The sequence below is a fragment of the Pogona vitticeps genome, chromosome 2 (assembly GCF_051106095.1).
Source record: "Pogona vitticeps strain Pit_001003342236 chromosome 2, PviZW2.1, whole genome shotgun sequence".
Classification (NCBI taxonomy): Eukaryota; Metazoa; Chordata; class Lepidosauria; order Squamata; family Agamidae; genus Pogona; species Pogona vitticeps.
The window spans coordinates 63945941-63957960 of record NC_135784.1 but is presented as its reverse complement, the minus strand read 5'-3'; positions in this window follow the sequence as shown (position 1 = coordinate 63957960).

Below are 12020 nucleotides of genomic sequence, written 5' to 3'. Positions count from 1 at the left end.
ATTTTGCATTGCCCAACGCCGTTTTGGGCACGGAATAGGCTGGCAAAGTGGGCACCGCTGCATATTTTAGCATTTTGAATAAGAAGCTGGGGTTACTCAAGGGTTAACGAGCCTTGGGCAATAACTTTCACACCAGAAACCGACAGAGGGGGCTCACGTACACATGACCCAATTGTATTTTGCATTGCCCAACGCCGTTTTGGGCACGGAATAGGCTGGCAAAGTGGGCACCGCTGCATATTTTAGCATTTTGAATAAGAAGCTGGGGTTACTCAAGGGTTAACGAGCCTTGGGCAATAACTTTCACACCAGAAACCGACAGAGGGGGCTCACGTACACATGACCCAATTGTATTTTGCATTGCCCAACGCCGTTTTGGGCACGGAATAGGCTGGCAAAGTGGGCACCGCTGCATATTTTAGCATTTTGAATAAGAAGCTGGGGTTCTGCAAGGGCTAACGAGCTTTGGGCAATAACTTTCACACCAGAAACCGACAGAGGGGGCTCACGTACACATGACCCAATTGTATTTTGCATTGCCCAACGCCGTTTTGGGCACGGAATAGGCTGGCAAAGTGGGCACCGCTGCATATTTTAGCATTTTGAATAAGAAGCTGGGGTTACTCAAGGGTTAACGAGCCTTGGGCAATAACTTTCACACCAGAAACCGACAGAGGGGCGTCACGTACACATGACCCAATTGTATTTTGCATTGCCCAACGCCGTTTTGGGCACGGAATAGGCTGGCAAAGTGGGCACCGCTGCATATTTTAGCATTTTGAATAAGAAGCTGGGGTTCTGCAAGGGCTAATGAGCCTTGGGCAATAACTTTCACACCAGAAACCGACAGAGGGGGCTCACGTACACATGACCCAATTGTATTTTGCATTGCCCAACGCCGTTTTGGGCACGGAATGGGCTGGCAAAGTGGGCACCGCTGCATATTTTAGCATTTTGAATAAGAAGCTGGAGTGTTGCAAGGGTTAACGAGCCTTGGGCAATAACTTTCACACCAGAAACCGACAGAGGGGCGTCACGTACACATGACCCAATTGTATTTTGCATTGCCCAACGCCGTTTTGGGCACGGAATAGGCTGGCAAAGTGGGCACCGCTGCATATTTTGCCATTTTGAATAAGAAGCTGGGGTTACTCAAGGGTTAACGAGCCTTGGGCAATAACTTTCACACCAGAAACCGACAGAGGGGGCTCACGTACATATGACCCACTTGTATTTTGCATTGCCCAACGCCGTCTTGGGCACGGAATAGGCTGGCAAAGTGGGCACCGCTGCATATTTTAGCATTTTGAATAAGAAGCTGGGGTTCTGCAAGGGCTAACGAGCCTTGGGCAATAACTTTCACACCAGAAACCGACAGAGGGGGCTCACGTACACATGACCCACTTGTATTTTGCATTGCCCAACGCCGTTTTGGGCACGGAATGGGCTGGCAAAGCGGGCACCGCTGCATATTTTGCCATTTTGAATAAGAAGCTGGAGTGTTGCAAAGGATAACGAGCCTTGGGCAATAACTTTCACACCAGAAACCGACAGAGGGGGCTCACGTACACATGACCCAATTGTATTTTGCATTGCCCAACGCCGTTTTGGGCACGGAATAGGCTGGCAAAGTGGGCACCGCTGCATATTTTGACATTTTGAATAAGAAGCTGGAGTGTTACAAGGGTTAACGAGCCTTGGGCAATAACTTTCACACCAGAAACCGACAGAGGGGCGTCACGTACACATGACCCAATTGTATTTTGCATTGCCCAACGCCGTTTTGGGCACGGAATAGGCTGGCAAAGTGGGCACCGCTGCATATTTTAGCATTTTGAATAAGAAGCTGGGGTTCTGCAAGGGCTAACGAGCCTTGGGCAATAACTTTCACACCAGAAACCGACAGAGGGGGCTCAAGTACACATGACCCAATTGTATTTTGCATTGCCCAACGCCGTTTTGGGCACGGAATAGGCTGGCAAAGTGGGCACCGCTGCATATTTTAGCATTTTGAATAAGAAGCTGGGGTTCTGCAAGGGCTAATGAGCCTTGGGCAATAACTTTCACACCAGAAACCGACAGAGGGGGCTCACGTACACATGACCCACTTGTATTTTGCATTGCCCAACGCCGTTTTGGGCACGGAATAGGCTGGCAAAGTGGGCACCGCTGCATATTTTAGCATTTTGAATAAGAAGCTGGGGTTCTGCAAGGGCTAATGAGCCTTGGGCAATAACTTTCACACCAGAAACCGACAGAGGGGGCTCACGTACACATGACCCAATTGTATTTTGCATTGCCCAATGCCGTTTTGGGCACGGAATGGGCTGGCAAAGTGGGCACCGCTGCATATTTTGCCATTTTGAATAAGAAGCTGGAGTGTTGCAAGGGATAACGAGCCTTGGGCAATAACTTTCACACCAGAAACCGACAGAGGAGCGTCACGTACACATGACCCAACTGTATTTTGCATTGCCCAACGCCGTTTTGGGCACGGAATAGGCTGGCAAAGTGGGCACCGCTGCATATTTTAGCATTTTGAATAAGAAGCTGGGGTTACTCAAGGGTTAACGAGCCTTGGGCAATAACTTTCACACCAGAAACCGACAGAGGGGCGTCACGTACACATGACCCAATTGTATTTTGCATTGCCCAACGCCGTTTTGGGCACGGAATAGGCTGGCAAAGTGGGCACCGCTGCATATTTTAGCATTTTGAATAAGAAGCTGGGGTTCTGCAAGGGCTAATGAGCCTTGGGCAATAACTTTCACACCAGAAACCGACAGAGGGGGCTCACGTACACATGACCCAATTGTATTTTGCATTGCCCAACGCCGTTTTGGGCACGGAATGGGCTGGCAAAGTGGGCACCGCTGCATATTTTAGCATTTTGAATAAGAAGCTGGAGTGTTGCAAGGGTTAACGAGCCTTGGGCAATAACTTTCACACCAGAAACCGACAGAGGGGGCTCACGTACACATGACCCACTTTTTTTTTGCTTTGCCCAACGCCGTTTTGGGCACGGAATAGGCTGGCAAAGTGGGCACCGCTGCATATTTTGACATTTTGAATAAGAAGCTGGGGTTACTCAAGGGTTAATGAGCCTTGGGCAATAACTTTCACACCAGAAACCGACAGAGGGGGCTCACGTACACATGACCCAATTGTATTTTGCATTGCCCAACGCCGTTTTGGGCACGGAATGGGCTGGCAAAGTGGGCACCGCTGCATATTTTGACATTTTGAATAAGAAGCTGGAGTGTTGCAAGGGTTAACGAGCCTTGGGCAATAACTTTCACACCAGAAACCGACAGAGGGGCGTCACGTACACATGACCCAATTGTATTTTGCATTGCCCAACGCCGTTTTGGGCACGGAATAGGCTGGCAAAGTGGGCACCGCTGCATATTTTAGCATTTTGAATAAGAAGCTGGGGTTACTCAAGGGTTAACGAGCCTTGGGCAATAACTTTCACACCAGAAACCGACAGAGGGGCGTCACGTACACATGACCCAATTGTATTTTGCATTGCCCAACGCCGTTTTGGGCAAGGAATAGGCTGGCAAAGTGGGCACCGCTGCATATTTTAGCATTTTGAATAAGAAGCTGGGGTTCTGCAAGGGCTAATGAGCCTTGGGCAATAACTTTCACACCAGAAACCGACAGAGGGGGCTCACGTACACATGACCCAATTGTATTTTGCATTGCCCAACGCCGTTTTGGGCACGGAATGGGCTGGCAAAGTGGGCACCGCTGCATATTTTAGCATTTTGAATAAGAAGCTGGAGTGTTGCAAGGGTTAACGAGCCTTGGGCAATAACTTTCACACCAGAAACCGACAGAGGGGCGTCACGTACACATGACCCAATTGTATTTTGCATTGCCCAACGCCGTTTTGGGCACGGAATAGGCTGGCAAAGTGGGCACCGCTGCATATTTTGCCATTTTGAATAAGAAGCTGGGGTTACTCAAGGGTTAACGAGCCTTGGGCAATAACTTTCACACCAGAAACCGACAGAGGGGGCTCACGTACATATGACCCACTTGTATTTTGCATTGCCCAACGCCGTCTTGGGCACGGAATAGGCTGGCAAAGTGGGCACCGCTGCATATTTTAGCATTTTGAATAAGAAGCTGGGGTTCTGCAAGGGCTAACGAGCCTTGGGCAATAACTTTCACACCAGAAACCGACAGAGGGGGCTCACGTACACATGACCCACTTGTATTTTGCATTGCCCAACGCCGTTTTGGGCACGGAATGGGCTGGCAAAGCGGGCACCGCTGCATATTTTGCCATTTTGAATAAGAAGCTGGAGTGTTGCAAAGGATAACGAGCCTTGGGCAATAACTTTCACACCAGAAACCGACAGAGGGGGCTCACGTACACATGACCCAATTGTATTTTGCATTGCCCAACGCCGTTTTGGGCACGGAATAGGCTGGCAAAGTGGGCACCGCTGCATATTTTGACATTTTGAATAAGAAGCTGGAGTGTTACAAGGGTTAACGAGCCTTGGGCAATAACTTTCACACCAGAAACCGACAGAGGGGCGTCACGTACACATGACCCAATTGTATTTTGCATTGCCCAACGCCGTTTTGGGCACGGAATAGGCTGGCAAAGTGGGCACCGCTGCATATTTTAGCATTTTGAATAAGAAGCTGGGGTTCTGCAAGGGCTAACGAGCCTTGGGCAATAACTTTCACACCAGAAACCGACAGAGGGGGCTCAAGTACACATGACCCAATTGTATTTTGCATTGCCCAACGCCGTTTTGGGCACGGAATAGGCTGGCAAAGTGGGCACCGCTGCATATTTTAGCATTTTGAATAAGAAGCTGGGGTTCTGCAAGGGCTAATGAGCCTTGGGCAATAACTTTCACACCAGAAACCGACAGAGGGGGCTCACGTACACATGACCCACTTGTATTTTGCATTGCCCAACGCCGTTTTGGGCACGGAATAGGCTGGCAAAGTGGGCACCGCTGCATATTTTAGCATTTTGAATAAGAAGCTGGGGTTCTGCAAGGGCTAATGAGCCTTGGGCAATAACTTTCACACCAGAAACCGACAGAGGGGGCTCACGTACACATGACCCAATTGTATTTTGCATTGCCCAATGCCGTTTTGGGCACGGAATGGGCTGGCAAAGTGGGCACCGCTGCATATTTTGCCATTTTGAATAAGAAGCTGGAGTGTTGCAAGGGATAACGAGCCTTGGGCAATAACTTTCACACCAGAAACCGACAGAGGAGCGTCACGTACACATGACCCAACTGTATTTTGCATTGCCCAACGCCGTTTTGGGCACGGAATAGGCTGGCAAAGTGGGCACCGCTGCATATTTTAGCATTTTGAATAAGAAGCTGGGGTTACTCAAGGGTTAACGAGCCTTGGGCAATAACTTTCACACCAGAAACCGACAGAGGGGCGTCACGTACACATGACCCAATTGTATTTTGCATTGCCCAACGCCGTTTTGGGCACGGAATAGGCTGGCAAAGTGGGCACCGCTGCATATTTTAGCATTTTGAATAAGAAGCTGGGGTTCTGCAAGGGCTAATGAGCCTTGGGCAATAACTTTCACACCAGAAACCGACAGAGGGGGCTCACGTACACATGACCCAATTGTATTTTGCATTGCCCAACGCCGTTTTGGGCACGGAATGGGCTGGCAAAGTGGGCACCGCTGCATATTTTAGCATTTTGAATAAGAAGCTGGAGTGTTGCAAGGGTTAACGAGCCTTGGGCAATAACTTTCACACCAGAAACCGACAGAGGGGGCTCACGTACACATGACCCACTTTTTTTTTGCTTTGCCCAACGCCGTTTTGGGCACGGAATAGGCTGGCAAAGTGGGCACCGCTGCATATTTTGACATTTTGAATAAGAAGCTGGGGTTACTCAAGGGTTAATGAGCCTTGGGCAATAACTTTCACACCAGAAACCGACAGAGGGGGCTCACGTACACATGACCCAATTGTATTTTGCATTGCCCAAACTAAGCTGCCACCAACCATTCCCTATAATAAGTCACACAGACCAGGGATGGATTTTTAAACAACAAAAGAATAAGGTTTATTTTAAATACAAACAGGGTAAATAAAACAATCAGGTGAATAAAATAAAGTAACGTGGCTTATTCTCACACACACAAGCATACAGTTTGGTTCACCTAGAACCTTTAACTTAAAGCACAGACCCTGAACCCATCAGTTCTGGCTAACCCACAGACCCCTGAACCTTTCAGGTTGGTACTCTGACACACAGTAGTACCCTGTCAGACACCCAGACTCCCACAACAGCTTCTTCTTCCCCAGCTGCTGCTTCGTCCCAACCCAGGGCACGGAATGGGCTGGCAAAGTGGGCACCGCTGCATATTTTGACATTTTGAATAAGAAGCTGGAGTGTTGCAAGGGTTAACGAGCCTTGGGCAATAACTTTCACACCAGAAACCGACAGAGGGGCGTCACGTACACATGACCCAACTGTATTTTGCATTGCCCAACGCCGTTGTGGGCACGGAATGGGCTGGCAAAGTGGGAACCGCTGCATATTTTAGCATTTTGAATAAGAAGCTGGGGTTCTGCAAGGGCTAACGAGCCTTGGGCAATAACTTTCACACCAGAAACCGACAGAGGGGGCTCACGTACACATGACCCAACTGTATTTTGCATTGCCCAATGCCGTTTTGGGCACGGAATGGGCTGGCAAAGTGGGCACCGCTGCATATTTTGCCATTTTGAATAAGAAGCTGGAGTGTTGCAAGGGATAACGAGCCTTGGGCAATAACTTTCACACCAGAAACCGACAGAGGAGCATCACGTACACATGACCCAACTGTATTTTGCATTGCCCAACGCCGTTTTGTGCACGGAATGGGCTGGCAAAGTGGGCACCGCTGCATATTTTGCCATTTTGAATAAGAAGCTGGGGTTACTCAAGGGTTAACGAGCCTTGGGCAATAACTTTCACACCAGAAACCGACAGAGGGGGCTCACGTACATATGACCCACTTGTATTTTGCATTGCCCAACGCCGTCTTGGGCACGGAATAGGCTGGCAAAGTGGGCACCGCTGCATATTTTAGCATTTTGAATAAGAAGCTGGGGTTCTGCAAGGGCTAACGAGCCTTGGGCAATAACTTTCACACCAGAAACCGACAGAGGGGGCTCACGTACACATGACCCACTTGTATTTTGCATTGCCCAACGCCGTTTTGGGCACGGAATGGGCTGGCAAAGCGGGCACCGCTGCATATTTTGCCATTTTGAATAAGAAGCTGGAGTGTTGCAAAGGATAACGAGCCTTGGGCAATAACTTTCACACCAGAAACCGACAGAGGGGGCTCACGTACACATGACCCAATTGTATTTTGCATTGCCCAACGCCGTTTTGGGCACGGAATAGGCTGGCAAAGTGGGCACCGCTGCATATTTTGACATTTTGAATAAGAAGCTGGAGTGTTACAAGGGTTAACGAGCCTTGGGCAATAACTTTCACACCAGAAACCGACAGAGGGGCGTCACGTACACATGACCCAATTGTATTTTGCATTGCCCAACGCCGTTTTGGGCACGGAATAGGCTGGCAAAGTGGGCACCGCTGCATATTTTAGCATTTTGAATAAGAAGCTGGGGTTCTGCAAGGGCTAACGAGCCTTGGGCAATAACTTTCACACCAGAAACCGACAGAGGGGGCTCAAGTACACATGACCCAATTGTATTTTGCATTGCCCAACGCCGTTTTGGGCACGGAATAGGCTGGCAAAGTGGGCACCGCTGCATATTTTAGCATTTTGAATAAGAAGCTGGGGTTCTGCAAGGGCTAATGAGCCTTGGGCAATAACTTTCACACCAGAAACCGACAGAGGGGGCTCACGTACACATGACCCACTTGTATTTTGCATTGCCCAACGCCGTTTTGGGCACGGAATAGGCTGGCAAAGTGGGCACCGCTGCATATTTTAGCATTTTGAATAAGAAGCTGGGGTTCTGCAAGGGCTAATGAGCCTTGGGCAATAACTTTCACACCAGAAACCGACAGAGGGGGCTCACGTACACATGACCCAATTGTATTTTGCATTGCCCAATGCCGTTTTGGGCACGGAATGGGCTGGCAAAGTGGGCACCGCTGCATATTTTGCCATTTTGAATAAGAAGCTGGAGTGTTGCAAGGGATAACGAGCCTTGGGCAATAACTTTCACACCAGAAACCGACAGAGGAGCGTCACGTACACATGACCCAACTGTATTTTGCATTGCCCAACGCCGTTTTGGGCACGGAATAGGCTGGCAAAGTGGGCACCGCTGCATATTTTAGCATTTTGAATAAGAAGCTGGGGTTACTCAAGGGTTAACGAGCCTTGGGCAATAACTTTCACACCAGAAACCGACAGAGGGGCGTCACGTACACATGACCCAATTGTATTTTGCATTGCCCAACGCCGTTTTGGGCACGGAATAGGCTGGCAAAGTGGGCACCGCTGCATATTTTAGCATTTTGAATAAGAAGCTGGGGTTCTGCAAGGGCTAATGAGCCTTGGGCAATAACTTTCACACCAGAAACCGACAGAGGGGGCTCACGTACACATGACCCAATTGTATTTTGCATTGCCCAACGCCGTTTTGGGCACGGAATGGGCTGGCAAAGTGGGCACCGCTGCATATTTTAGCATTTTGAATAAGAAGCTGGAGTGTTGCAAGGGTTAACGAGCCTTGGGCAATAACTTTCACACCAGAAACCGACAGAGGGGGCTCACGTACACATGACCCACTTTTTTTTTGCTTTGCCCAACGCCGTTTTGGGCACGGAATAGGCTGGCAAAGTGGGCACCGCTGCATATTTTGACATTTTGAATAAGAAGCTGGGGTTACTCAAGGGTTAATGAGCCTTGGGCAATAACTTTCACACCAGAAACCGACAGAGGGGGCTCACGTACACATGACCCAATTGTATTTTGCATTGCCCAAACTAAGCTGCCACCAACCATTCCCTATAATAAGTCACACAGACCAGGGATGGATTTTTAAACAACAAAAGAATAAGGTTTATTTTAAATACAAACAGGGTAAATAAAACAATCAGGTGAATAAAATAAAGTAACGTGGCTTATTCTCACACACACAAGCATACAGTTTGGTTCACCTAGAACCTTTAACTTAAAGCACAGACCCTGAACCCATCAGTTCTGGCTAACCCACAGACCCCTGAACCTTTCAGGTTGGTACTCTGACACACAGTAGTACCCTGTCAGACACCCAGACTCCCACAACAGCTTCTTCTTCCCCAGCTGCTGCTTCGTCCCAACCCAGGGCACGGAATGGGCTGGCAAAGTGGGCACCGCTGCATATTTTGACATTTTGAATAAGAAGCTGGAGTGTTGCAAGGGTTAACGAGCCTTGGGCAATAACTTTCACACCAGAAACCGACAGAGGGGCGTCACGTACACATGACCCAACTGTATTTTGCATTGCCCAACGCCGTTGTGGGCACGGAATGGGCTGGCAAAGTGGGAACCGCTGCATATTTTAGCATTTTGAATAAGAAGCTGGGGTTCTGCAAGGGCTAACGAGCCTTGGGCAATAACTTTCACACCAGAAACCGACAGAGGGGGCTCACGTACACATGACCCAACTGTATTTTGCATTGCCCAATGCCGTTTTGGGCACGGAATGGGCTGGCAAAGTGGGCACCGCTGCATATTTTGCCATTTTGAATAAGAAGCTGGAGTGTTGCAAGGGATAACGAGCCTTGGGCAATAACTTTCACACCAGAAACCGACAGAGGAGCATCACGTACACATGACCCAACTGTATTTTGCATTGCCCAACGCCGTTTTGTGCACGGAATGGGCTGGCAAAGTGGGCACCGCTGCATATTTTGCCATTTTGAATAAGAAGCTGGAGTGTTGCAAGGGATAACGAGCCTTGGGCAATAACTTTCACACCAGAAACCGACAGAGGAGCGTCACGTACACATGACCCAACTGTATTTTGCATTGCCCAACGCCGTTTTGGGCACGGAATAGGCTGGCAAAGTGGGCACCGCTGCATATTTTAGCATTTTGAATAAGAAGCTGGGGTTACTCAAGGGTTAACGAGCCTTGGGCAATAACTTTCACACCAGAAACCGACAGAGGGGCGTCACGTACACATGACCCAATTGTATTTTGCATTGCCCAACGCCGTTTTGGGCACGGAATAGGCTGGCAAAGTGGGCACCGCTGCATATTTTAGCATTTTGAATAAGAAGCTGGGGTTCTGCAAGGGCTAATGAGCCTTGGGCAATAACTTTCACACCAGAAACCGACAGAGGGGGCTCACGTACACATGACCCACTTGTATTTTGCATTGCCCAACGCCATTTTGGGCACGGAATAGGCTGGCAAAGTGGGCACCGCTGCATATTTTAGCATTTTGAATAAGAAGCTGGGGTTACTCAAGGGTTAACGAGCCTTGGGCAATAACTTTCACACCAGAAACCGACAGAGGGGCGTCACGTACACATGACCCAATTGTATTTTGCATTGCCCAACGCCGTTTTGGGCACGGAATAGGCTGGCAAAGTGGGCACCGCTGCATATTTTAGCATTTTGAATAAGAAGCTGGGGTTCTGCAAGGGCTAATGAGCCTTGGGCAATAACTTTCACACCAGAAACCGACAGAGGGGGCTCACGTACACATGACCCAATTGTATTTTGCATTGCCCAACGCCGTTTTGGGCACGGAATGGGCTGGCAAAGTGGGCACCGCTGCATATTTTAGCATTTTGAATAAGAAGCTGGAGTGTTGCAAGGGTTAACGAGCCTTGGGCAATAACTTTCACACCAGAAACCGACAGAGGGGCGTCACGTACACATGACCCAATTGTATTTTGCATTGCCCAACGCCGTTTTGGGCACGGAATAGGCTGGCAAAGTGGGCACCGCTGCATATTTTGCCATTTTGAATAAGAAGCTGGGGTTACTCAAGGGTTAACGAGCCTTGGGCAATAACTTTCACACCAGAAACCGACAGAGGGGGCTCACGTACATATGACCCACTTGTATTTTGCATTGCCCAACGCCGTCTTGGGCACGGAATAGGCTGGCAAAGTGGGCACCGCTGCATATTTTAGCATTTTGAATAAGAAGCTGGGGTTCTGCAAGGGCTAACGAGCCTTGGGCAATAACTTTCACACCAGAAACCGACAGAGGGGGCTCACGTACACATGACCCACTTGTATTTTGCATTGCCCAACGCCGTTTTGGGCACGGAATGGGCTGGCAAAGCGGGCACCGCTGCATATTTTGCCATTTTGAATAAGAAGCTGGAGTGTTGCAAAGGATAACGAGCCTTGGGCAATAACTTTCACACCAGAAACCGACAGAGGGGGCTCACGTACACATGACCCAATTGTATTTTGCATTGCCCAATGCCGTTTTGGGCACGGAATGGGCTGGCAAAGTGGGCACCGCTGCATATTTTGCCATTTTGAATAAGAAGCTGGAGTGTTGCAAGGGATAACGAGCCTTGGGCAATAACTTTCACACCAGAAACCGACAGAGGAGCGTCACGTACACATGACCCAACTGTATTTTGCATTGCCCAACGCCGTTTTGGGCACGGAATAGGCTGGCAAAGTGGGCACCGCTGCATATTTTAGCATTTTGAATAAGAAGCTGGGGTTACTCAAGGGTTAACGAGCCTTGGGCAATAACTTTCACACCAGAAACCGACAGAGGGGCGTCACGTACACATGACCCAATTGTATTTTGCATTGCCCAACGCCGTTTTGGGCACGGAATGGGCTGGCAAAGTGGGCACCGCTGCATATTTTACTATTTTGAATAAGAAGCTGGAGTGTTGGAAGGATTAACAAGTCATGGTCAACTTCTTTATTCTCATAGTGACGATAATTTTATTGTTGATTTTCCGTTTTTGCTGAATCTTTCAAGCGCTGATAATATGTCTACCTTTTACGTCATAGAGTCACTGATAACTGAAAAAACTTTAATATATTAATGGAGCACAAAAATG